Raw genomic sequence first — 27,575 nt, forward strand, 5'->3', positions numbered from 1 at the left:
ATCTCACTTGCACAAAAAACATATTCAGTATTCCTCAAAATGAATTAAAACTGAAATGCAAACTCAGAAAATTACAAAAACCAGCAACAATTAATTATGTTACATAACACAAATATACTTTTTGTATTTAATATCACTTTATTAACCAATGTCTTTACTGCTGACCATTGCTGATCCAATTCAAGCATAGGAATAAGCAAAAATGACTTTAGATAAACATTACATTTGTGCTTCCTTTTTTGTTTTTATTACTTAAAGGGGGGGGGGGCACTCAGTTTCAGTCAATCTCATGTCAATCTCGAGTACCTATAGAGTAGTATTGCATCCTTCATATCTCAGAAAAGTCTTTAGTTTTATTACATTTATAAAAGAAATATGGGCTGTACTGAGTCTTTCCGGAAAAAAACGAGCGCCTGGAGGCGTATCGTGTGGGCGGAGCTAAAGAATGGCGAGCGTGCAAAGCGGTGACGTCCTCAAGCGTGGAGGAACCCATGTCTATCGATCTCAGCTAATAGATATGATCCAGAATCATTCGGAGGCTGAAATAAATTGAACAGTAGAAACAGCAACAGCAGGACGTCCGTCTCTGTGGTATGTACTGTATTTAGTGGCCTGTCAACATTTGTGTGTCTTTACTCGCAGTTTATGAGGACATGATTCGGTTTATGGACTATTGTATGCGACTAAACCTTAGCAGAAGCAAGCAAAACGGTTTTGCACGTCAGACTAGTGTAACGTTATACATAGAACAGCAATGGAGTCCGTTAGCGCATTTGAATGACGAAGCACACGATCGTGTCGTTTATTGATGTTTACTCACGCGACGATAGCCAACAGCACAGACATTTAAAGCAGTTTTACTCACCGGCTGTTTCCAAGGCAGGACCGAACCTTTATCGCTGGGACCACTCCGTCAAAAACACACTTCTTTGGTATGATTTGGTGAAGTCCTGACAGCAGTGAACGGTGGAGATCCACTTTGCGACGCGACTGAAGGGATGTTGTGAAGCTTCCCATCATTTCTGCGTTCAAATCGGTTCAAATGCAGCGCTGCCTTCCCGGAATGCTGTGCTGAAGCATTGAAGTCGCTTGATGTCACCCATAGGAGTAAAGTGGAGCGCGGCGCGGACTATAACGACGACTGGATCTGCACCTGAGAGAGTGTTTATGGGCGTGCATTTGCTCTCTCGCTCTAGTCACGCGCGCGCACCCTACCGGGAGAAGAGCCCGTACGGCCCATACAAGGACCTTCCGCTCTATTAACGTCAAGCCGAGCCATACTCGAAAAAAACTCTCCGAAACTTGTGAGAAACCGGAAGGAGTATTTTTAACACAGAAATACTCCATCAAACGTCCGACATTAGTTTTTGAAACTTTGTCTATGTTTAGGATGGGAATCCAAGTCTTTAACAGTGTAAAAAGCTCAGTATGCATGAAACAGCATTTCACCCCCCCTTTAAGTAAGGGTGTTGAACTTTCTTATCCTGCTTCTGCAGTCCAGAATTGCAGCACACCTGAAAGGTTTGTTTGAGCGGAACCCTCTAGCGTTTACAGGTGCTGGTCATAGTCATATTAGAATATCATTAAAAAGTTGATTTGTTTCACTAATTTCATTCAAAATATACAAGTTACTTCAAAATATACATTACTTTTCAACGTAACTTTCCCCAACACTGCACATAAATCAGTGTTATTTTAGTATGAGACCGTATTATAATTTTTAATGGACACACACACACACACACACACACACACACACACACACACACACACACACACACACACACACACACACACACACACACACACACACACACACACACACACACACACACACACACACACACACACACACACACACACACACACACACACACACACTTCACAGTACAGGACACTGCTGTCACTGCTTGACATGTCACTTCAACTACCCATCTGCTCTTGTCAGCAGATATGTGTGTGTGTAGTGATGTGAGAACTGTATGTTGCAGGGTGTTTTTATGCCAAAGGCTTTCGTGTGTGTGAAAAAGTGAGTGAGTGTATGCGCACCAGTGGAAATGTCTCTTCAGTCTGCGGTGGTTATGAAGGGGGAGGAATGGTGGAAGGGACTGGATGACATTACAGGATGGAGCTGTGGGGCGATTAGACAAACGCAGCAGATACAAATCACTCTTCTCTCCTGCCGCTCAATTAATTAGTGCCACCAACCACACACACACACACACACACACACATAGTGAGGAGAGTAACGCAACATCGGTGGCCCCTGTGGGTGGGTATTGGAGTGTGTGTGTGTGCAGAGTTTATGTAGAAGGAAAGGTGATTTGACTTATTTCATTGTTATGCAGTAAAACAAAGGGGGGAAAAATCACGACAAAGGTAGAAAACAGGTCATATTTCTATGCATGGATTAGTGTTACAATTGCACATTTATATCCCACTGTTGAGACTTTATTTTTCACAATTGCTGATTTACACCAGCATTCAAAAGTTTGGGGTCAGAAATATTTTATATTTTTCAAAAAATGCTCACCAAGGACACTAATCTTTGATTAAAAAGTTGTAAAAACATTTGTAAAATTTGTAAAAACTAAAACAAATGTGAGGAAATATTATTACACTCTAAAAATGGCTGGGTAAAAAAACCTAAAACAAAAAACAATTGGCAACTCAATGCTGGGTAAATACTTTTTCAAATATTAAGTTTCAAAACAACAGAATAAACATTTTTTAAACACATTAAATGAAGTCACCGTTCGTACCCCAAGAGGTAAATTATTCCAATCTGTGGGAGCCTTAGACATGAATGCTTTCTGTCCAGAAGTTATCTTAACTAAAGGGGTAAAAAAAAAATACTGCGACAAATGTCTCAAATTATATAATGAAGTATATGGTATCAAATACTGTCTTAAATAACTGGGGTAATTAAAATGTATACATTTAAAAATAAATTGCAGCCAGTGAAGATGCCTTCTAATATTGAGAGGAGACCATTTAAGTAACTCATACATAATACAATGGTGCGTAACAAATGGGCATCCTACAAATCTACACAATTTATTATTATTTAAGCTGTAGTTAGAGGCAAAATATCAGTTTTAGATGCATTCAGATGCACTATGTCAGCATAATCAAAGAAAGGTACTATAAGTTGTGTAGCAAGTCTTTTTCGAACACTAAATGTAAAGCAAATTCTAGACCTGTACAACACACTTGTTCCAAAATGTATTTTTCGAAGTGTGTAATTGATGTGAGGTTTATAAGTAAGTTCAGGGTCCAACCATAATCCCAAATATTTAATTTGATCTACTCTACTAATATGTGTACCATCATTACAAATTATTGTTAAATTATTTGATTTTAATTTAGCTTTGTATTAAAGACCATAGTATGAGATTTAGTTTTATTAAGTAATAAATCATTTGAACAAAGCCAGTCTTGCAATGCATTAAAATCAGACTGAAGTAGTGTTTGGATTTGGGTCATGGTGGGTTTTGAGTTATAAATGACGGTATTGTCTGCATAAAGAAGAACAGAAGAGTGCACAAGAACTGAGGGAAGATCATTAATAAAAATCAAAAAAAGAAGAGGAACCAATGTCTTTCTTGAACAAATTAGATTGTTTTCCTTGAATGACTACATATTGTTTTCTATTATGTAAATAAGAGTTAAACCATAATAAAGAATATTATTTTTTTCAAGATGCATTGATAGTTGATTATAAATGAATTTTTCAAATACTTCAGCAATAACACAAATTATCGAAATTGGTCTATAATTTTGTGGATCAAGAATATTACTTCCTTTATAGATTGGGGTAATTCGGGAATACTTCCAGAAAGATAGCTCACAAGTCTGTAAAGACATGTTAAAAAAGATCAGCAAGTGGATATATGAGAATATGCGAGGCTAGTTTAATATATCTTGGCTCAATTTCATCAAGTCCAACACCAATATTAGCACTAAGCTGATCAATAACCTTCAGAACTTCTATAGGTGTTATTTTAGTAAAGGTAAATGTACTATCAAATAAGTTTGACTTATTATAACAGTTTGTGGATAAATAATTAGATGGCAAATTAGAACAAACAGTAGAAAACAACTTAGCAAATACTTGGGCAATAGATAGAGAATCATAAACTATAGTGTTCTCACAGCCCTAAGCAAACAAACAAACAAAATAAAAATAAAATAATAATAATTTCCCTCCCTCTCACCTCCGTTTAACCACTCAAACTTCCCCTGGGAACAAAGTTGTCCCAAACAGCATTTTATCTTTTCCTTTCCTCTTTATAAAGGAGAGTCCATTGGTGACATTAAAACAGTTTCTGCAGTTTTATGGCAAGTAAACAATTGTGGCTTGCCATCAACAATCACACTCAGTGTACACGGATAGCGGAGAGAGTATTTCAAGTTCAGCTGGCGCAGTCTTTGTTTGGCTTTATCGAAACTGCGGCATCTCTTTAAAAGTTCCGCGCTGAAATCAGGGTAAACATAAATACGAGTACCTTTAAACACCAACTCCTTCTTCTCCCTGGCAAGACGAAGAATTTTTACCGTATCCTGAAAATTACAACATTTAATCAGGATAGGCCTTGGACCAGCTCTCTCGTTGTTCCGAAACAAAGGAGTGCGATGCGCCCTCTCAATGGCTGGCGGTGTAGGGAAGTTTTCACGTCCGAACAGCTGTTGGATCAGTTGGGATATAAATCCGTGAACATCGCGTCCTTCAGATGATTTAGGAATTTTAACAAAATGAAGATTAGAGGCTCTGCTGCGATTTTCTAGATCCTGGACTTTTTCACAACATGTTCCCCAAGAGTATCCAAGGAGATTTGTATACTGCTCAATTTCGTTTGAATGGGATCGACTTTAGAATTAAGATGAGTACACATCTCAGTCTTAATCTGTTTTATACCGTCCCATAAATTTTGCAAGGAGATCTGATCTTGTTTCCCCAATGCCATTATTCCACTGATCGATGCTTATAAAGTCTTCAGTCTTCATCCAAAATATATATATATACATATATATATATATATATATATATATATATATATATATATATATATATATATATATATATATATATATATATATATACATATATATATATATATATATATATATATATATATATATATATATTAGACTGATAGAGATTGTGGCAAATTGTATAGCAAGAAAGCAGTACAACATTAAGTGTTGAGTTGAGCGAGTCAAAAAAATATCAGCTCAAACAGACCGACCTCTGCGACACGCACTCATGCTGCGGCCATCTTTGGTAATGGAACCCCACCTATATCGTGTCTCCTATCAAATTAATGCTCCTATCAAATTAATGCAAACAAATCACTCTGTAGTTTATATCACCTCCTTATAGCATGCATTGTATTCTTGTTACATTAATCAGAGCATAAAGGGACAAAAACTGCCAACTTATTCCCATTATACAAATGAATCAGTTACCAAACAAAGGAATGTTCCTGCTCCATTGGTCAAGCCAAACTCGGTGGGGATTATCTTCACACAGAGTTAAAAGGCACTGTCGGCGGTGACCGCCCTCTCTTTTCCTTGTTCTCCTGGTTGTTTTGTGTGTTGGACCAGAAACCTGGTCTGACCGCGAGGTTGCGGGCCAGCAGACCCTAACACATCCGGCCATGTGCAACCACCCTGAACATAACAAAGTCAAACTAACAGCACAAGTTCGTCATAATTTCTTAATTCTGTACAATGTTCCTTTACCCAGGGTTAAAAGCGGGGTTTAGAATGATGATAACCCAGGAAAACACAGGATTTGAAATGATGATAACCCAGGGTTAAACAGATGAGTTTTACCGTTTTTGAATCCATCTGGTGGTAGCACTTTTAGCATAGCTTAGCATACATAATTGAATCGTATTAGTCCATTAGCATCGCTCTCAAAAATGACCAAAGACTTTATTAAGATTATATTTTTCCTATGGCCCCAATTTATATTAGGTGGTACTAAAATACAAAACATAAGTACAATCTACTTACTGTGTTCATATTGTATTGCAAAGCACTTCTGCTGATATTGAGGTGGGATACGGGTAGCTTTAGGGACAGGTGTGGTGGTGTGGGTCAGTTTAAGGCTAGGGTTAGGTGTAAGGGAAGTGGCAACTGTGTAATTACAAATGTAACTACAGAAATTAATTACAGACGTAATTAAATGCAGGTATTTTTAAAAATGTAAGTACAATGTAAAAACATGTATGTACACAATAAGTGCATTGTATCAAATGATTAATTACAATGTTAGTACATCATAGTTAAGGTCACCTAGTGGATTTACTGTGCGATTAGCCATGGTTCTGTGTGTCATAAAGAGCTGTGATAGTGAGTCGAAGGTGTATATAACATTAGTAGTTTTGTTGTGAGTAAAACTGAACTGTTTAACTCTAAGGGACTTGGAAATTGAGCCTATTTTCAAAAAAAGTGGAGTGTTCCTTTAAAAGCAGGGCTTGGAATAATGATAACCCAGGGTTAAAAGCAGAGTTTCGAATGATGATGAGCAGGGTTTAGAATGATGATAATGCAGTGTTAAAAGCAGGGTTTTGAATGATAATAACTTGGGGTTAAAAGCATGGTTCAGAACGATGATGACCCAGGGTTATTTCACACTTAAAATAGTTAACCCAGGGCCATTCTAAACAGGTAAACTGATTCCTGGGTTATCTTGATTCACATTTTACACTACTCATAATTTACCTGCAGTTAACAATTAATCCTGGGTATTCATATGCTGCTGTTTCACACTGTACATCTCTAAACCATGGGTTAACGAAGTCCTTTTAAAAAAAAATATTTGCTGTGTCAGTGTCACTGATTAAACAAACACTAAATGCAATATGACTCAATCATTGTGCATTCTCATATTATATATTGGCATATTTGCCAATTTCATCGAGTCATAACATTCTAACACTGCTTTGTTTCATACAAAAGCAGTGCTAACCCTGCTCCGGAGCAGGGTTTCATAACTCCGGGTAAGAAACAGTGCTAACCCCGCTTCTAAATCACAAGTGTGAACTGTTACCCACAAATGGCCCCTGCCTGGCCCCCTCCAGCCCTGCCACTGGGTGTCAATGTTGGTCTCATGTGATTTTTGTCACACTTACATCATCACTTTGTCAGTGCAAATAATTCTTTGTTTTTATTTTGACCCAATTACTTACAAATGCTTGTCTTAGCTTGGCCAGGTTTATATTTCTAACATGAGTGCTAGTTGGGTGGGGAGTGTTTTACTGTGTTGAGCACCCATCTACAGAAATTCAGCTCTTTATTCAGTCTCTGCACTGCAGTGAGGTGTCAAAACAGGAAGAACACCCAGCTTCACCTTAGATAAAATCTCTTCGGGCTCTTCCCTGTAAGCCTTCAAACAGACACCTCAGAGTTTTAGTTCGACTGCCTCTTGCAGATCCTCACTCAGCTGCAGAATGCATTTTGAAGACTCATTATTGGAGAACTAAATCTATTCTACTAGACTTCCTATCTGTATTACCTGTGAAGAGAGAGAGAGAGAGAGAGAGAGAGAGAGAGAGAGAGAGAGAGAGAGAGAGAGAGAGAGAGAGAGAGAGAGAGAGAGAGAGAGAGAGAGAGAGAGAGAGAGAGAGACTAGAAGGACAAAGTTGCCACACACACACAAAAAAAACTTTCAGTGCACCTTGAACCTCAGTTTTGCTTTAGGATGGTATGGGCTATGGGGATAGTATGAGTAAATAACAAGTGCAGTGAAGTGGCGCTTTTTTGTAAGAAAAATATCTATATTTAAAAGTTTATAGACTAAAATAACTAGCTTCCGGCGGTCAGGGGTAAGAGTAAGAGTAACCCCTGATGTGATGTATAGAAGCATCGCAAGCTTTGATGCCTCTTGCGGATAGGGCTGGGCAACAAACTCAAACCCCTCTTCTCTTATATCGTAATCCTCCACCGTTTCTCTTTAAAAACTCGTTTTAGACTAATTCATTACCAGCGTTTTGTTTTGCTCTATTCTCTGTACATCTGCATTCACCAATATGCATGCGTCAAGGGTCAAGGGTAATTCTTAAGTCAACTTGCGTACCGATGACCGCTAGATATTTTAGTCTATAAAGTTTTAAATATGGATATTGTGTCTTACATAAATGTGCCACTTTGCTTCGAAATGCCTTTATTAAGCCCCCGGAGCTGTGTGGAGCAGTTATATGATGGATACATGCACTTTTATGGTCTTAAAAAATTCAAAAACAATTCACTGCCATTATAAAGTTTGGAGGAGCCTGGACTTTTTTAATATAACTCAGATTTTATTTATCTGAAAGAAGAATGTCATATACACCTAGGATGACTTGAGTAAATCATGGGCTAATTTTCATTTTTGGGTGAAATGAAATCCCGTAATATGTTATCCCATAACAAACTCCTTTTTTGTCTAATTGTTAAAACCTACCATATAGTGGGGTAGATTGTAACTTAGGCACACCATGTATTTGACATCAACTTATAAAGGCTGTGATATTCTTGCAAAGGTTTGAATTTATGCTTTTTGTAGTAAACAAATGTGGGTACTTTCTATATAAGTTTGAGAACTGTAGCTCAAAAATGTAGTGAGTTAAAGATGTTGAAGCAAAAAAAAGTGTTTCAACCATACCCGGTTGAAAGCTGTTGCCATAGTTTTCCATTTTTACCATAATGCTGTTTAAAGTGAAGAGAAAGTGCACTGCAATTTTCAGTGATAAACCTATCCGATCTTTCAAGAATTTCTTGGTCTAGGTAACACAGAGAATGAGTAAACATTTCTCATTTACATATACTACCAAAATTGTAACAATACAACGTACACTGAAAAAAGTATAACTTTAGTGTTGTTCGTTTAATGTGTATTTTCTCAATGAAATAGCTTAATTTTTTTAATTTTTTCATGTCAAGTAAACATTTTAGCTTAGATTTATGGTTCAATCCATTTTTTTACATTGATAGAATCTAAATGGGCAGCGGGACATTAAACTGAATTTATTAATTTGATCAGAGCATTTTTTTTAGATTAAGCAGGATTTGCACATGCGCATTGTTGACTTGCAGATCCCGCTCTCTGTGGTTCAAAAAAAAAAAAAAAAAAAGTCTGAGAACTGTCTGAGAAGAACACAGCACGAACTTGAGCGGTGGCCGTGACGATAACGTTACATTTCAACGGACGTCAGACCCATCCAGCCAGGCTCCGAGACAGAACTACGAGGAACATTGATAAGGTAAGAGAAACTTTGTCTACCGTTAACGTTTTTACCTCAAGTATATCTGACGGGACTTGAGTCTGGCCGTAATTTCAGCGCTAACGCTTGATAGCGTGTAAATTAACTTTTAAGATAGCACTCGAAATGTTCGTAATCTTCATTCAAACTATAATGTTCGGTTATTTTAGCCCCTCATTGGGCGGGTGAGTAATAACCAAAATGCATGCAAACTATCTAAATTCATTTTGTGGGGGCATTGACCGTGTCAAGGGAAAGAGTTAACAATAACATTTCTCGAAACAAGTGCAGTTATAGCCTATATAAGCTACAATATTTTCTGCTTAACTTTTATTAGACTCCAGTTCAAAAGAAAAGTGTGTTTTTTTCGCTGAGCACATTCTCTGCAGTCCGAGCGCGCTGAAGCGCTTGCTCATATAATAATAATAATAGATTTTATTTATAATGCACTTTTCATTCCGAAGAATCTCAAAGTGCAACAAGGGGGGGGGGATAACACAAAAAATGAATAAAAATTAAAAATATAGAATACTACAAACAATCAACCAACACAGAAAACAGAACAGAAACAGAGCTGATGGTGAACAGAAACAGAGCTGATGGTGAACAGAAACAGAGCTGATGGTGAACAGAAAACAGCTGATGGTGGAAGTCTCTGTTAGCTCCGCAGCACACTGTGGTCCACTCCATGTTTTAAATTTCTCCCAGCGGCAGTGTCCTGATGACATCGCCGAGGCAGGACAGCTGAAGACCAGATGATGGGTCTTCATGACGATTCAAACGATGGGGATCGCCGCAGCACCATGCAGGAGGCAGAACATTTTTCCGGGCACTTCTGTGGACACACCGGGGTCGGCGCAGAAGTCCAAGCCGCTCCACGGCCGCAATGCAGGACGGAACAGCGGTGCAGCCGAGAAGCGGAACATCCCAACATCATGCCGGACGCCGATTACGATGGCCCAGATGACGCTAGCCCGGTGCAAACTTCAGCCACCATGCAGCTTAAGCCCAAGGGAGACCACCAGTGAGCAGTCGCGGCGAGAAACATCAAATGTCCTCCAAACCAGAACCAACCAACCGCAGCAATTCAAACATAAACATTAGAAGCGGTGGAAAACGGCGAAACGACAAGCAACGTCCTCTCAGTGGCTGCCAGAAATCAGCAACAGCCCCAATTGTAGCTCTGACTGTTAGACTAGTCACAAACATAAGGAAATAAAATAAAATCTAAATCTAATAGTACATTAAATATATCTGAGGTAAATCATTAACACCATCACTGCTTACAGTATTGAACTAAATACATTACAATCAGCTAAAACGAATAAGCAGGTTACTTTTCTGAAAAAGAGTGCTCCCGAGTCTGTGTTTCTCACAGTTTGCGTGAATCGCGGCACAGTTCCACACACACAAAATACCGGCAGTTCAATAGTGAAACTCGCAGCTCTTAAAGGGGCCACACTCTATTCCAGCTCTTAAAGGGTTAGTTCACCCAAAAATGAAATTAATGTCATTAACTCCTCACCCTAATGTCGTTCCTTACTTTTAAGACCTCCATCTTCACACACAGTTTAAGATATTTTATATTTTAGTCCCAGAGCATATGCAGTCAATGCCCACTTTACTGTCCATTTCCAGAAAGCTAATAAAAACATAATCAAAGTAGTCCATATGTGACATCAGTTGGTTGATTAGATTCTCTTGAAGCATCGAAAATACATTTTGGTCCAAAAATATCAAAAAGACTTTATTCAGCATTGTCTTCTCTTTCGTGTTCCTAAAAAAAGATTAAACCGGTTCGTGAATCAGTGAATTGATCAATGATTCGGATCGCCAATGTCACGTGATTTCAGCAGTTTGGGAGTTCGACATGCGATCCGAACTGCTGAAATCACGTGACATTGGCGATCCGAATCATTGATTAATTCACTGATTCATGAACCATTTTAATCTTTTTTTGAGGAACACGTCGTAGATTGAAAGTCATAGTTTTTGTGATACTTGGACCAAAATGTATTTTCGATGCTTCGAGATTCGAATTAACTAACTGATGTCACATATGGACTGCTTTGATGATGATTTTATGAAAGTGAATGTTTTAGGTCGGCATATAGCAGAGAATAGACTGGGCACACGACTACTCGTTTACGTATGGCATTTGCCATACCCTGGCATTCCACATTTTTAGACCTAACTGTTGATTCACTAATGAGTTGTTGTTGTTGTAATTTAGTACGGTTGTGCTGGGGATTCTGTTTTGTGTTCACCATCTTCTAAACTTATTTCTGTATGCTCTACTTTTAAGATCAATGAGGTATCGATGATCGATGAGGTATCTATGAATTTGATAATCAGTGGGATCCATGGCCGAATAGTGTTTTTTTGTTTTGTTTTTTTTGTAATTGTTTAATTTTAATTCATAGTTATTGTTCTTACTCAGACTGCAGACATCACCATCAGAAGAGAATGCATCCTCAAATCTCTGATCTACCTCGGCGAACCTTTTGCGCACCTTTTCAAAGAATACCAGGTAAGGGCATCTCTCTCACTTGCTCACACAAATAACACCTACAGACTAACATGGTCATAGTCTAGGTTTTCCTAGCCACTTTTAATAAATAGGGGTGTGATGAGAAACTCAGCTCACAAGATGAGATTTTAACACGATTTATAAGAAATCTTTGTTGCTGAATTTTGAGCTGTGAACACTTAGACCATGTCCAGACGTACCAAAACAATCTTTTTTTTCCTTGTCTTCCCTGGAACACTGTCAAAATAAGTGTGTCCAAAGGAATCCATTTGCAAATGACTTAACACCTATATGCTATGTAAAATCCATGCCTGGTCCTCTCTCTTCCTTCACTGTCGTCGCTCCTCCTTTTATTCTCCCTTCACTCCTCTGTGAAAGCTCTGAGACCAGTGTGATGTGCAGTTGGCACTGATCATCCAATTACTTACCGGCCTCGCTTTGCTCTCACTCGTCACGCGCCTATTCAAGTTCAGTTTAGAGTGTGTAAGAGCTGAAAATGGGAGTGTTCTGAAACTATAATGTACTTATTTTCTCTTAGTTTTTTATGCAGGAAAATGAGATTGAAGAACTGGAGCAAACAACCATGGCGATCTTTATCACTGGGAAAGAGGATCCTCTTCATCCACCAAAAGACATTAAAATTGTCATTGAAGGATCAGAGGTCCGGAACCTGCTTGCTATATTGCATACAAATAGGTTATATTTAAAGGGTTAGTTCGCCCAAAAACGAATATTCTGTCATTAAAGGTCCCGTTCTTCGCAATTCTATCTTTCAAACTTTAGTTAGTGTGAAATGTTGCTGTTAGAGCATAAATAATACCTGTAAAATTATAAAGCTCAAAGTTCAATGCCAAGCGAGATATTTTATTTAACAGAAGTTCCCTTTCAAAGCCTACAGCGAACTGCTGGTTTGGACTACACCGCTGCACTTCCTGCTGTAATGACGTCACTAGAACCGTTTGTTGACTAACGCTCCACCCACAAGAACACACAAAATAGGGGGCGTGGTCTCGTTGCTCTCCTACGTGGAGAAGAGCGCGCATTCAGCGCTTGCATCGCCCCGTTATGGTAAGAGGCGGGACCTTTCCGGGCAAAGTGCGCTAAGCTGCTGTCCAATCACAACACGGGAAGCGCTGGCCCAATCAGAACTCTTTATGGGTCTTAAGAGAGAGAAATTACATTGGTGTCATTAAAGGCCTGTCTGAGCCATCTGATTTCAACTAAAATATCTTCAATTGTGTTCCGAAGATGAACAGAGGTCTCACGAGTGTCGAACAACATGAGGATAAGTGATTAATGACAGAATTTTTATTTTTGGGTAAACTAACCCTTTAAATGTAGAGCTTACAGCTCTGTATCAGAAACTGATGCAGTGTTCAATGTTCACTGTCTGAGGAGCAGTTCCAGGATTTGTCTCTCGTGTTCAGCTGAAAGAGACTGTTCATCATCATATACATTTATGGACATGAAATACATTTGTATCTTAATATTTTAATTGTATTTTAGGATGTTTTATGGTGAACTGTGTTGTCAGGACAAACATTCCTAATTTAATATTACTACTAATGTGATGTCATCAAGTGGTGATTTGATTATTTGTAACAAATTTGTATTTTTGTGTGAAGCAGACTGTTCTTCATACATGTGAACATGTTCATTGAACAATAAATATAAATGTGTTCTAAAGGAAAGTGTTATGATAGTCAATGATCAAAATGTTTTAAAAGCTTTTTTTTTGTTTTGATTATACATTTTAAATAATGACATCTTAATTTGAGACAACCTAAAATAATTAATTTACTTTGGCCTATAAATATTACTTTGTTTTAATTTAAATAATTAGTTTATCCCAACATAAAATAATGATTTGTTAGTTTGATCCAAATTAAAATAATTAGTTTGTTCCAATCTAAAATAATTAGTTTGATCAACCTTTAAAAAGTGGTTGCATGGATTTAAACTTTTCAAATTAAACTAAATTAAATTATTTACTTGAGTCAATGTAAAATATTTCGTGTGATCGATTACTTCAATTTTTTTAAGTTGATCCAAGGGTTTTATTTTTTCAGTGTAGGCTGAGAATCAGTGAAGTTACACATTATAGTAATTATTTTGTCTTTGAAATATGGTTACAGTTTACTGATGTACAATATGATTTTAATACTTTAGGTGTAATAGGTCAATTTGATATACTTTAAAATATGCTTTAATGCAGTCTGTGAAACTTGTGTCATGTATATAAATATATTTATGATTACACATTTATAATGAAGTTGCAATTTAGTACATTTAATATTACATTTAAATGTATACGTGTACTGATACTATACATCTCAAATTGAAATCAAGTACTTTACATGTGCTTTAATATTGACAACACAAATAAGTGTAATTGTGTAATTACAACAGATTATTGGGTTATACTTTATTGTAAGGTGTACATGCTACAGTGTAATTATATATTTAAGTACTGAGTAATATTAATTAACAACATGTACTTACTATAGGGTTAGGGTACACTGATGTAAACATATTAATATTTTAAAAATAATTTTACTGGTTGCCTTAATTTTGAGTTCATTGAAACTAAAAACGTGAGTTAATACAATGAACATTTTTGAGAGTTGACAACCTTTATTCAAACATTATTAAGAGGTTTTGTAAGCATATTGGGTAATTGTGTGTGTTTTATCTATGATTACGCAGTGAAACATGCTAAATTGGACTATTTTCATGATTTAGCACATTTTTATGTGGTTCAGATACAATATTATTTTAAGTTTTTATTTATTAAACCAATTTCCTTCACTGAATCAATCTCAAATTTCTTATTTCAATGAACTCAACTTTTTAAGGCAACCAGGTTACTTATTATTTTTTTTTTTAAGTCAAACCAACAACATGTTTTTACAGTCTAGGATTAGGGTTTGGTAGAGGTTTTTGTTTTTTGCATGTAATTATTTTTTAATTTCGGTAAGTACATGTAACATATGCAACAAGGACGTTTTAAAATAAAGTGTTACTGGTTACTATTATTCTAAAGATTATTATTACTTTTTAAAAGTGTACTTAAGTGTGTTAAGAAACACAGTCATATAAATGTACTATTTTTTTAAGTACAGTACAAAAATGCAAGTATAGAAATATACTTTTTATACATTCAAATATGTGCAATTATTTTCCCACAAGTGTGTCCATTTAGCAAACAATAAAATCCTGAGATAAAGTCTAAAGCTGTGTCCCAAAAGGCACTATACATTATGCTCTCATATATGCACAATGGACTCATTAGGACATTTTGTCAATCATCATCAGTCTAAATGCCCCTCCTCCTCGTGTGCGTAAGGAAAGCTGAGATAGTGGAGTGCATGACGTATTCAACATTCCACTCTTCGTTTTTCCATTAATTAAGGGCATTTCCATTAATTTCCATTAATTAAGGGTTTTTGAATTACACTTTTTCTTTTTTTTTGGAATTTTCAGTCGTAACACACTACGACCTACGTGAATTGGGATGCACCTTGCATGTCTTATTTATCAATACAAAACAAGTCACCCTTTATACTTTATTGCAGAAGTGCTTGGGCATTACCTGATAAGACCAACAGAGCAATAGAGTCGTGACTGTCATCCTGAGCAAGTCATAGCAGGGTCGAATGATCCACTGTGTTATGACAGACCTGTAGGAGAAAGTGTGAATTAATTGACCATTAAGTGGATACATTTATCCACACAGTAATAAAGTTGGGAGCAGGGGATCAGCTGGAGGAACGGTTAATTAAACAGCTACCATGACTAACGGGTTGAAAGGGGAATTTCTCGCTCTGTGTAGCATATCTTCATTCGGCTCTATTGTTGCTGGAGCTCTTGCCACAGAACTATGGATCCTCATTACACACACACACACACACACACACACACACACACACACACACACACACACACACACACACACACACACACACACACACACACACACACACACACACACACACACACGTGAAGAAGCCACTGATGCAATATGCAGCCAAATGCAGTTTTACTATCATAAGTCATAAGCTTGTATTAAAAAAATCGTAGGCATCCAACCTACTGAAAACACATCTGTGCTATAATCTGAGCCTCTCACCTTGGTGCAAGTGTATCTGTGTATCAAAGATGACATTTTGGCATATCACTGAATCTTCAGTCTCGGAGGAAAAGAGAAACATGTGAAAGCTACTTCCTGTAACCTCAACCGAAGGTCACTGGCCATCCGTCAGTCTATTCCAGAGACAAAGATGGAAAGTCCATTCACAGTGAAATAGGAGCAGTTCAAATAGAGCTTGCAGAGTGTGTGATAACAGATATTGAAGGACCTCAAAGAAATTGATGGTCTTTTATATTTAAGAGGACTAGTGTGTGTGACTGAATTCTGCAAAATTTTGAATTATTGATGTTAGATACACCGAACCCATCCCTAGATGCACTTCATGGCAGCGGACTTCAGATTTGGGATCTTACTTGCTACTATGACAGTGTTAATGATATATTTTAAAGGAACACACCACATTTTGGGGACTTTAGCTTATTCACCGTATCCCCCAGAGTAAGATAAATCCATACATACCATTCTAATCTCTGTGAGTGTCATAACTCTGTATCCCCCAGAGTTAGATAAATCCATATATAACATTCTAATCTCCGTGAGTGGCATAACTCTGTCTGACCCCCACCGCTAGCCTAGCTTAGCACAAAGACTGGAGGTAAACGGCTCCATCTAGCCTACTGCTCAATAGGGGTGTGCACGAATATTCCAATAGTCGAATATTCTATCTATCATTAACATTCGAAAGCTAAAAATACTATTCGATTTTTACTGTGTGATTTGCTGGCTGTAAATGCAATGGATATATGAGAAATCCCTCTAAATCTCGCAGTTATAACTAAATCCACTGCGTGGCGCTGTGGAGCGGGTAAATAAGTTGAGTGTATTTGATCCCAATGTCGTCGTCTGCCTCGCGATGTGTTTGGAATTTCTTAGATGAGAATTGAAAATGATCTTACAAAATGGAGTTACTTTTGATAAAATCAGTTAATGAAACTGGGTTATCATAATATCTACTCCAGAACAACGAGAATGACATGACATCCAAACATCAGCCGAAGGAGGAAAAAGCATCACTGCTTTCACGAGTAAGCACATCTGCACCCCGAGTGAGGGCGAGATATATTATGATAGCATTAGCAACAATGTTCTCAAAACAAATGCTTCCTTTAAGTTTCGTCGAGGGTTTAAGAACAGAAAACACAATTAAAGTGCTTCACTTAAACTTCACTTAACCGTTATCTTTGTCTTCGCAACGTCTGTCATTGGCACGTTTTCTCCCCTGATAATAATATCATCATCCAATATTATCGTTTCTCTCAACATGAAAATGAGAAACAATACAAACAGAACAACGACAACCATAACTTATACCGACTTGTGTGTGACTCGTGTGTGTGTGTGTGTGTGTGTGTGTGTACGTTCTGCACAATATAACATGGGGCTCTGATTTCTTAGTGGGGTTTTTTTCCGCTCGCACTGCTTGAGCTTATAATGCTTTTGTTCTTTAGGCATTTTTTTTTATTTTTTACACATACTGTTTAATGTTTTAAAACCATATATAATGTAAGCGTGTTGTGTACATTGCCTAATCATTAGCTTGTTCAGAAATGGTGACGACATGTTGATAAAAAAAAAACATCTCTCTTATTTTCTCAAAATACCTAATTTAAATTAACGAATATTCGAATATTCGATTTTTATGAACCCAAATATTCGAATACAATATTTTGGGAAAATGCCCATCCCTACTGCTCAATAAGTGACAAAATAATGCCAACATTTTCCTATTTATGTGTTGTGATGTGTATAGTTACATTGTGTACTATGACAGATAATGAAAAGATGCGATTTTTTTTAGACCAATATGGCTAGGAACTATACTCTCATTCCTGCATATTAGTCAAGGAACTTTGCTGCCGTACCGTGGGTGCAGCGGTGCAATGGTGCTGCATAATATCATTGCGCCGTTGCACCCATGGTACGGCAGCAAAGTTCCTTGACTTTAAAATTTTCTTTAAAATTCTGTTAATTTACTTGCCTCCATGTTGTTTTAAACATAAGACTTTCGTTCATCGTTCGGAACACAAGTTAAGATATTTTGAATGAAATCTGAGTTTTTTCCCCCTTCATTGACAGTTTACACAACTACTTCATTGAAAGTGAAAGTGTCCTTTTCGATCGCAACTCAATCTTTTGAGACACCGCAAACTCAATCTTTACAGAGCACCCCCCACCCCAAAAAAGTTATGTCGAGGGGGACCCAATCAACAAAGTTTGTGCATTGATAAATGTTTATCAGTGACAAGAAGCTTAAATTCAGTCTGTTCATCACATAAAGCAAATGTGTCTCTTCAGAAAACTTTTTTTGTCTAAATCTTTTTTTTTTTAAAGACTAAACCGCTCAGTTCATATGGATCAAAGTAGTAATTGCATAGCTGTCAATGGAGGGACAGAAAGCTCTCACATTTCATTAAAAACATCTTAATTTGTGTTCTGAAAAATGAACGAAAGTCTCAACATGAGGGTGAGTAAATTACAGAATTTTCATTTAATGATAGAGATCAAGAAATTATCTGGGGAAGAGGGGGAACTGGTTCTGACACAAGCCATACTCAGCTCATGTTTCCTGCATGCACATCACCGCTCCACATGTCAAGGAGCAGGAGCATATTTACTTCCCTTCAACACACGACTTTCTCTGCAACTTTCTGCTCAGTTTTGCCTGTGCTAAAAGCAAACTGCTTGCTATATTAGATGTGAATGTTTGTATTTACTGTGACTGCGAATGTTTTTATTTATGTCCAAGACAAGTGGATGCCAAAGATATTGTATTTGTATAGTCTTCTATACTATTTGTTCTGTTAGGAGGATTATCGGCCTCTCTATTTATTTGACCCATAAATATATCAAGCTGAGTAAATCCTCTGGGATGACATGTTTGAAGCGTCTATCAATCACTTTCCAGGAGTCGCCACTCATACCTGCTGCTTTCTGCTGAAGCCAATTTGTGCCTGTGTATATTGTATCGATCTCTTCTGCCTGTGGGTCATATTCAATCCCAAAGAATTTTAACGTTTGAATCAAGTTCTCAGAGTCCTTTAGGGGGTCATCAGTAGGTTTCAGCTCAAAGGGCAGATAAGACAGATGCAACAGCGATTTCTTGATGGAAACCTTTGCCTGAACACCAAAGAGACCAGATGTAGTTTACATGGTTGAAGACATAAACATGTTGAGTCCTTTGTGGTATATTCTCTGCAGATACTGTCAGTTTTTGAGGCTTGATTCTGAAATCAACCTTTCTGGCTCTAAAAAAGCACTTTCAAATGTCCAACTTATCGTCAATACAAAAAAGTTATATCAAACATAAATAGTAGATTTTTGTTAGACTTTCTGAAGTCATGCTTGTCCATGCAGAACTTGCTGCTATGGTGTTATGGCTGGCTGTCAGGTGGTGCTATTTGATTGCTAAAGTGTTGCTAAGTGGTTGTCTTGTTTCTCTGTGTTCGCCTTGGTGTTCTGGCTTATGTGTGGTGTCTATGGTGTGTTTGCTAGGAGTTCTGAGTAGATAACACTCATAATAAAACATAAACCAAACATAATGTAAAGTCCAGGGTCCTCTCTCCTCCTTCACTGTCGTCGCGCCTTCTTTTACGTGTCCGAGCTCCTCCGTGAGATACAAGACCGGTGAGGGCGCAGCTGGCACTCATTATCACTCACGCTACCGCCCTTGCCCCGTTCTCATGGTCCCCTTGCTGCTTGCCACACTGCTATTAGATGGTTGTTGGGGTGCTCTAGTATGGAGAAAGAAAAGTCTCATTAAAGGGGGGGTGAAACACTCAGTTTCAGTCAATCTCATGTCAATCTTGAGTACCTATAGAGTAGTATTGCATCCTTCATATCTCCGAAAAGTCTTTAGTTTTATTATATTTATAAAAGATATATAGGCTGTACCAGTCTTTCCGGAAAAAAAACGAGCGCCTGGAGGGCGCGCATCTTTAACAAAAACTCTCCAAAACTTGTGAGAAACGGGAAGGAGTATTTTTAATACAGAAATACTCCATCAAACGTCCAACTTAGTTTATGAAACTTTGTCTATGTTTAGGATGGGAATCCAAGTCTTTAACAGTGTAAAAAGCTCAGTATGCATGAAAAAGCATTTCACCCCCCCTTTAATAATTCACGTGAAAAACACGATACACATGTGTAACCAATTTCACATGCATGAAACCAAATTCACATGCACAAAAAACTATTCACGTGCACAAAATAAAGTGATATATTAATAAAATACATTTCAAAAATGCAAAACACAATTCGTAGATTTACAAAAACTGTACACGTTACATGTTACATGTGCACAAAAACTTTTGAATGTTTAAAATGTACAAGTTTGTCCTTGAATGTGAACGTGCAAATCGTTATTGCGGTGTGAATTGCCTTGGATTTGTGTGCGTGTGTAGTTTGAGACTTTCCTGGCATCGTCGTATTCTTTAGCCAATCAGATTTAGGCTTATAAACGGGCACACCTGGTGTTACGTTACCAGCTTTCGACCACAGTTCATCATGGCTAAGCAGAGGTAATTTGATCTGTTAATTTCTGTTTAGTGAAACTACGAAGTTAGAGATCAGTTGTAGTGATAGTTGGATATTTTTTATAGTTTATTATAGTTTATGGCCTTTCACATGGGCAGTGTCAGCAGTGTGTGTGTACCTGCATGTCATGTCCACCAAACATTCAGCTGATGATGATAACTTATGTAAAGAAGTGCATACATTGAAGACATTTACGTTTCATCTATGCTTTGTTTTAAGCTGCATATATATGCAGTTTTATTGTTTCAGATTTCCAAGACAGATGATGTATGAAGTTGCAGAGATAACCAGTACCTTGGCCTTACCATTACTACTGTAATTCTTTCAAAACCATGTTGCACGCCATCCATTGTTTCAATAAGAGGTTGAAATTCATGCATTGTTACTGAATGCAGCTGATCTGGGGGGTTTCTGTGGAGTTTGCTAGGGAGTTCCTAGGAAATGACTATGGTGTTGGTAGGTAGATGATAGTGTGTTTAGAGTGTTTTCTAGGATGTTACTTGGTGGCTATTGTGGTGTTGCTAGATTGTTTCTAGAGTGTTGTTAGGTCTGGCTTTTTCTGGCTGGTTTTTATTTGTGTTGTTGTTTGGTTGCTCTGGGATTGCTAACTTGTTCTGAGTGGCTTCTATGTTGCGCTAGAGTGTTGTTATGTTGTTACTATGATGTGCTAGGTGATTGCTAGGGTGTTAGAGTGCTTCCTTGCTGATTGAAGGGAAAATAGCCATCCTCAAGTATCTATGATATTCTAGTGCCTAGATATTTTTTAGGCTGTTGTTATGGATGTCGTTGCCTGCTTTATTGCCTGCCAGGTGAAACGCAACTGCTTTAAAGAGTATTATTCATATGCAGTAACACAAACAATGGCAGAAGAGTTGCATGCCATAATACAGTATAATACCTTTTGTGAGAGGTTTAAAAAAAGGTATGAGCAATAGCAAGGCTTGCCTTAGCAAGCACTACTAATTATTTCAGGTAAAAGCTGGTCCCTTAACTGTAGTAACTCACTGTTCTCTGGAAGTTCAGCTCAATCATGTGGCAACTCGTGGTGAAATTGTTCTCTCTCCTCACAGGTGCTGGACCTGGAACCAATTATCTGGAGATGTGTCTTGGATCCCAAAATATCATTGTCAGGCTGCCACACACCAAGAGATAAAAGAGAATGAATGGAGTCAAATTCCCAAAGTGACATGACAGACTGCCTTCTTTTCTCCTCCAAAAAGGAACTGATATAAGGCTATATGCTATGCTGTAAATATCATATATTTCACATTTCTAGAGACCCTATAATGGCCAAAGAAAATAATTTCAACTCATCCCTCAGTTTTTTTAAAAGCAAAAAACTGGTGTACTGGTTACAGTAATGCAATACAATGGAAGTAAAATATGCACCGTTTTAAATGTAGAGCCTGGAGATTTAAACATATAACCTTATGCTGGCAGGAGACTAGTGTAATAGAATCAGAATTCCAGATGCAGTCTTTGCAACAGGGTTCCTTCTCTTTTTGACCAATACATTTAATTTGTCATTACTCAACAAGGGTTTTAACAATAGTTAATAATGAATCATTAAGACCATTTTGTGGAAAGGCTCATTTTTTTTTTATTTCGACAGCTAAAAAGAACAATTGGCTCACAAAATGGATATTTCAAGCAAGTTTAAAGGGATAGTTTACCCAAAAATACCCCCAAAAAGTTATTTTATGAATTACTTAACCTCTTAAGCTTCACGAGGACGGGGACGTGCTGAGGCTCTCTTTGCTTAAATTAGCTAAAAATTACTATCAGATGTAAGTAATTACCTTGACAATACCATCATGTTTCACAGAATACCAACGAAAAACAAGGAACAAAAGAATCAGTGGTTGACTGCTCTGAACCATAGATATCAAAACACTGGTAGATTCAAACAAGAAACTGTGTGTTTGCTCAAAGCATTTGAGACCAGAGGACTATTTGGAAAACATGGACAGTGTTACCAAGGTACAGCGTCTAAAGGATATGGCCAGACAGGGCTAAGTGTATCATCCCCCATGGCTGTAAGTATTACATTATTTTTAGTTAGCTTGAACGACCAGATTGAAAATAGCACTGCTGTTGTCTTTAGCTACCTGTTAAATACAAGTGTGGGTGTTTGTGCGGCTATTTGGTTTATACAGTATATGACATTAGTAGTTTTGTTCTAGAGTTCTGGTGAGATAGTGTATAATTTGATTAAAATAGATTAAAATAGAATGTGGAATTGTCTGTATTGTTTATGCACAGTGGTATAAAATATTTACGTTCTGTGCCAAGGCTTCGAAGCGTACGTGTCTCCTGCATTGAAAATTATTTAAAGGCTGCCAAAAAAATGTTTGCCCCGCCAAAGCCTTATTTGATCAGTTATTGTGATTAATGAGTGATGTAGATGACAGGGCCCATGTTAACTGAGTGACAGAGAGAATGAGCGGCGAGCGCGCACTCACTCTGTCTTCATAATAAGCACTGCCTTATATTTCATTCACATATTATGTAGTCAAAATCAAAAGGTCTGAAGACAAAATCCATGTCGGACAATTTTTTCCTTGAATTACCCCTGGGTGTGAATTGACTCTTCTCTGAATCACCAGTTAGAATATGCTCTCCTCCTGCCTTTGGCCCCAGTCTGTTCAGCCACACTTTCTTGCCTTTCACATATCAAAAGCTCATCTTCAGTGTATTCCGGTTCAAATAGATACGGTTCAGGATCTGCACCAAAGTAATGAATTGTATCTCACAAATGTCTCCATGGATACAAGGCATGCTCTCTGTGCAGTCAGGTTGTAACGTTGGTTATGTTGACAGAAGTTTGCCTATTTTCAGGATCTGTGTAATATCATAGTGCCGCTGCACCCATGACGGCCGCAAAGTTCCTATGCAGGAATGAGAAAATAGTTTCAAGCTATATCGGTCTAAAAGCCCAACTTTTTATTTTCCGTTGGTCTTAGTACAAAATGTAACTACAGAAGAGTAAAGTTTTAAATAGTAAAAATATTGAAAGTCTTTGGTAATTTTTTGTGCAAGATGCTAATAGTCTAATCCGATTCAATGATGTATGCTAAGCTATGCTAAAACTGCTACCGCCAGATACAGAGATCAGCTTAATGGATTCAAAAACAGTAAAACTTAACCGTTTAACTCTAAGGGAAAATAAGCCTACGTGTGTTCCTTTAACAATTATGTCAGAACTTCTAGTAAATTGTTATTTTGATTAGTTTGATGTGTCTATTCAGAATCAAAAATAAAAAAATATATTCTCAATTTATTCAGATTAGTGCAGCCCTGTGATATTCACTTTATTTAAAAACAGAATTCTAGAAGCAATGAGTTCAAAATGATTTTCTATGGTAATCAACATTATCTAATCAACTGTAGCTTACCACATACTTAAACCAGAACTTTCCTTTACAGCATTATATCTTACATTACACTTATACTAACATAAGACTTATTTATTTATTCAGAGGAGATATCACTCTTGCTGCATTGCAATGGGAGAAGGAATTCTCACGTGAGAGCCTGACAGCTCACATTAGTGACACAAATGTGCTAAAAAGAAAAAGAGGTGCAGGGCTGCTTCACAGGCCATCAGAGAAATCAATCGCAGGGCGATCAGCCTTTCCTGACTCCCTCCAGATCTTATGGACTGACTGATGGGTTTGATGTTCTTAGGTCACATTTGAAAAATCTGTAATACGCTTTGGTGAAATGCAGTTGTATATTGGAACGCATATGCTGTCCCATCATGCTTTGCAGCTTCTCTCATGATGGTTATCATGAAGGTAAAGTCTCCAGTGACAGAATTGGCATGTTAAGACATGGTTTCCTGCGTGATTGTTGCCCTGAGATTGAATTAGAACTATAAAATAAAATCAATAGAGCTTCATTCCATTTGAGAAAAGCTTGAATGTCGTGGAGCCGATTACCCTTAATCATTTTCCAATGTTGAGCAGCTGAAATTTCATTGAAAAATAACAAGGAAGGGCTGCGAATCAGATGAGATATAAATTTGATTAAACTCTCCCCTTTGGCTGTGTGTTTATTGGTCATGGTTAACCATCTTAATGGAATTGTGAGGTGAAGTGGGTTTGATTATTGGCTGTGAACTGTTTGTATACTGTGGCCTGATGCAAGACTAATCGAAAATAGAAATAGTACTGACAAAACTGTGCATATATAGAATTGTCCAAATGTCTAACTATTAAAAACACGCACATGCAACATTCTAAGGTATAAACAACTGTTTTTTAATGTCAATCTTCATATTGCTGCTACAGTTAAATGGCTGTCATTAAAAACGACAATATTTTGTGTAATAAAAAATAAATCAAACTGTGACAACTCCAGTTTCTCCTCCATCACCTCCATATTTGCTTAGCTTATTCCATAATTCTAATCGTTTCTAGTTTGTTTGGTTTTAGTTATGTTACTGTTCTTTTATCTATCGTTTTGGATTAGTTTGATAAAGTTGTCATCAGTAAAAAGAACTTTTCTGTTGTCGTACATCAATGTTGTGTAAATGCACCCTAAATCCAAAACAGACACGACCAATAAAGAGACTTTAATAAACACTAGGAACAATCATCAACTCTACACATAAACATTGACAACACCAAACTGAGAACTGTGAAAACTGATGGCTAAGCACCGAAAATAGATCATTAATGAAACAAGGAACAGATAACTAATCAGAAACCATGACAACAAACAAAACATAAACACGAAGAAATCCACGACTAGAAACAAAACAGAACAAGACAATGAAACCAAGTCAAGTCACCTTTATTTATATAGCGCTTTATACAATACAAATAGTTTCAAAGCAGCTTTACAGTGATAACAGGAAATGATGAATTTTGGCTGTTGTTCGGCTGAAGTCATTTCAGTGTTGATTTAGTTCCATTGTAAAGATCATCATTTACTAACCAAGACACAGGGCTCTCAAGTTTTGAACTGAGTTCAGAGTGAGATTTCGGCCGTGGGTTTGGCTGGGTACGGGGGTCTGATATGAAAAATGACAAATTCGTACAAATAAAATAAACATGTATTTAATTAGTGAGAGAGAGAGAGAGAGAGAGAGAGAGAGAGAGAGAGAGAGAGAGAGAGAGAGAGAGAGAGAGAGAGAGAGAGAGAGAGAGAGAGAGAGAGAGAGAGAGAGAGAATGGTTAGTGTTGTTTATTGGTGTTGGTAGCAGGTTTTTGAGGCCTTCAGCCCAGAGGATGGTGGCACCTTAACATGAGCACGGTCGCGCTGAAGTGAGCTGTGGTTTACAACAGAGATTATTTTACTCTCAAATAATCTTAGACAAGCTGCCTATGATTATTGTTTGCTATATCAGTATGGTTGTATTTTTTCCTCTCTTTATGACAGCGGAAACAACTCCCACACCAATACAGCATCACTTTTTAGCCATACAGATAGGCTAAGTACAAGACATAATTATAAACTGTCTACTTTTATTTGTGTACACTCAAAATAACAACAAAGGCTGTGGATTCAGGGAACGGAGCGCCCAACTCCAAACAGTCTTTATTTCAAATATGTATTTTGTTTATTAAAAGCAAAGTTTTTAATTTCAAAAGCATTTCTGAATTCAGTTAAAATAACAAAATGTAAAAAAAATTTTTTTTGCCACCATGAAAAATTTAATTAATGCTTGAATAACACCTATGTCTCCTTTCCATTAAAAATAATGGCTAGTGCGGTGACGTGGCATAATTTTTGGAATTGCTTGAACATGTTAAACACATCTAATTATTTCTGTAATACATTTTAATTTTAATTTTGCAACTTATATAAAGTATTAGCCTACAATATACAATTTATGTTAAAACTAGTGTAGGAAATAGCAAATGTAAATTATATTATTCAATTTGAATTATTATTTTGCTCCAAATGTTGCACACATGGTATGGAAAATGTAAATGTAAATTTTGAAATGCATTGCCATTTTACATATTGCATTGAAAATTTTATATCGCTACACTTCAGCTTCCATAAATAGGGGTGAGCACGAATATATTTGATCTGTAATTAATGTTAGTAAAATTTCAATATTATTTTTATTTTTCGATATTGCTTCGCAGGCCTAAATGCAGTGAATCCATTATACATCCCTCTAAATCTCGCAGTTTTAACTAAATCCACTGGGTGGTGCTGTGGAGCGGGTTAATAACTCGACTGTATTTGATCACTAATGTCGTCTGCCTCGTGATGTTTGGAATTACTTAAATGAAAATGATCTTACAAAATGGAGTTACTTTTAATAAATTAATTAATGAAAGTGAGTTTTAAAAAAATCACATCCAAACACCAGTCGAATGAGGACAGCTGTCCATCACCGCATTCACGAGTGCAGGTGAGCACAGATGTTCACTGAGTGAGAGCGCAATAACATACAGCAAAATGCATTTCATGCAAATCATGATTGAGACAAGGCTTTCTTTAAGTTTTGTTGAGGGATTAAGAACAGAAAACAAAGTGCTGTCAGAAACTTAACTTGACACCGTTATCTTTGTGTCTCTGCGTCTGTCATCGGGGTTTGTAGTTGCCAACTAACGGTACTTCAGCGAGCATTTGATTCAATGAGCGAGGCCGTGGCGTGAATCACAGAATGTGACGTTGGAATCAGAACGTAAACGTTATTGGGTGGAGGGAATATCTATATCTTACCCAGATACAGCAAATCTATTTTATGATTGGCTGTTCGGTCTCTATATATTTTATATTAGATTAACTGGTGCGTGGCAGGGCCGTCAGACCTCTGTGGGGAACTCGCTTGATTCCTCTAATAGCGCGCAACCTAGTGTGTGTTACCCTGGCGATTTCTCTGCGTGAGAAATACAAGGTGTGGCGTGTGAGCGTGTGAACGGGTTGAAATGCGTGTGTCTCACGCCCAATGCGTGAGACTTGAGAGCCCTGAAGACATGATAATAAAACTAAACATGACCATGACAGATACATTCTGAAACCAAGGTCAGACTAGACGTAAACCTTTTTTGGACTCGGCAAGAAAAAAAAGTAAATACAATGTGCAAAAAGGAATGCAGACGTTGAACGTGATCTGTGGCTGACCATGGAGCAATGGAGGAAGGTG

The 27,575-nt window shown here is 37.3% G+C and overlaps 1 long non-coding RNA gene across 1 annotated transcript in view; it reads left to right on the forward strand.

Moving 5' to 3' along the window:
• The window catches only part of LOC137085221 (uncharacterized), a 117,988-nt gene extending 96,153 nt beyond the window's left edge, over positions 1-21,835 (forward strand). Inside the window, exon 3 of the long non-coding RNA XR_010906930.1 lies at positions 21,535-21,835. This is a non-coding gene — a long non-coding RNA (uncharacterized lncRNA). The remainder of the gene's footprint in view (positions 1-21,534) is intronic.
• The last annotated feature ends 5,740 nt before the right edge of the window (positions 21,836-27,575 follow it).

The sequence above is a fragment of the Pseudorasbora parva genome, chromosome 8, assembly GCF_024679245.1.
Source record: "Pseudorasbora parva isolate DD20220531a chromosome 8, ASM2467924v1, whole genome shotgun sequence".
Lineage (NCBI taxonomy): Eukaryota > Metazoa > Chordata > Actinopteri > Cypriniformes > Gobionidae > Pseudorasbora > Pseudorasbora parva.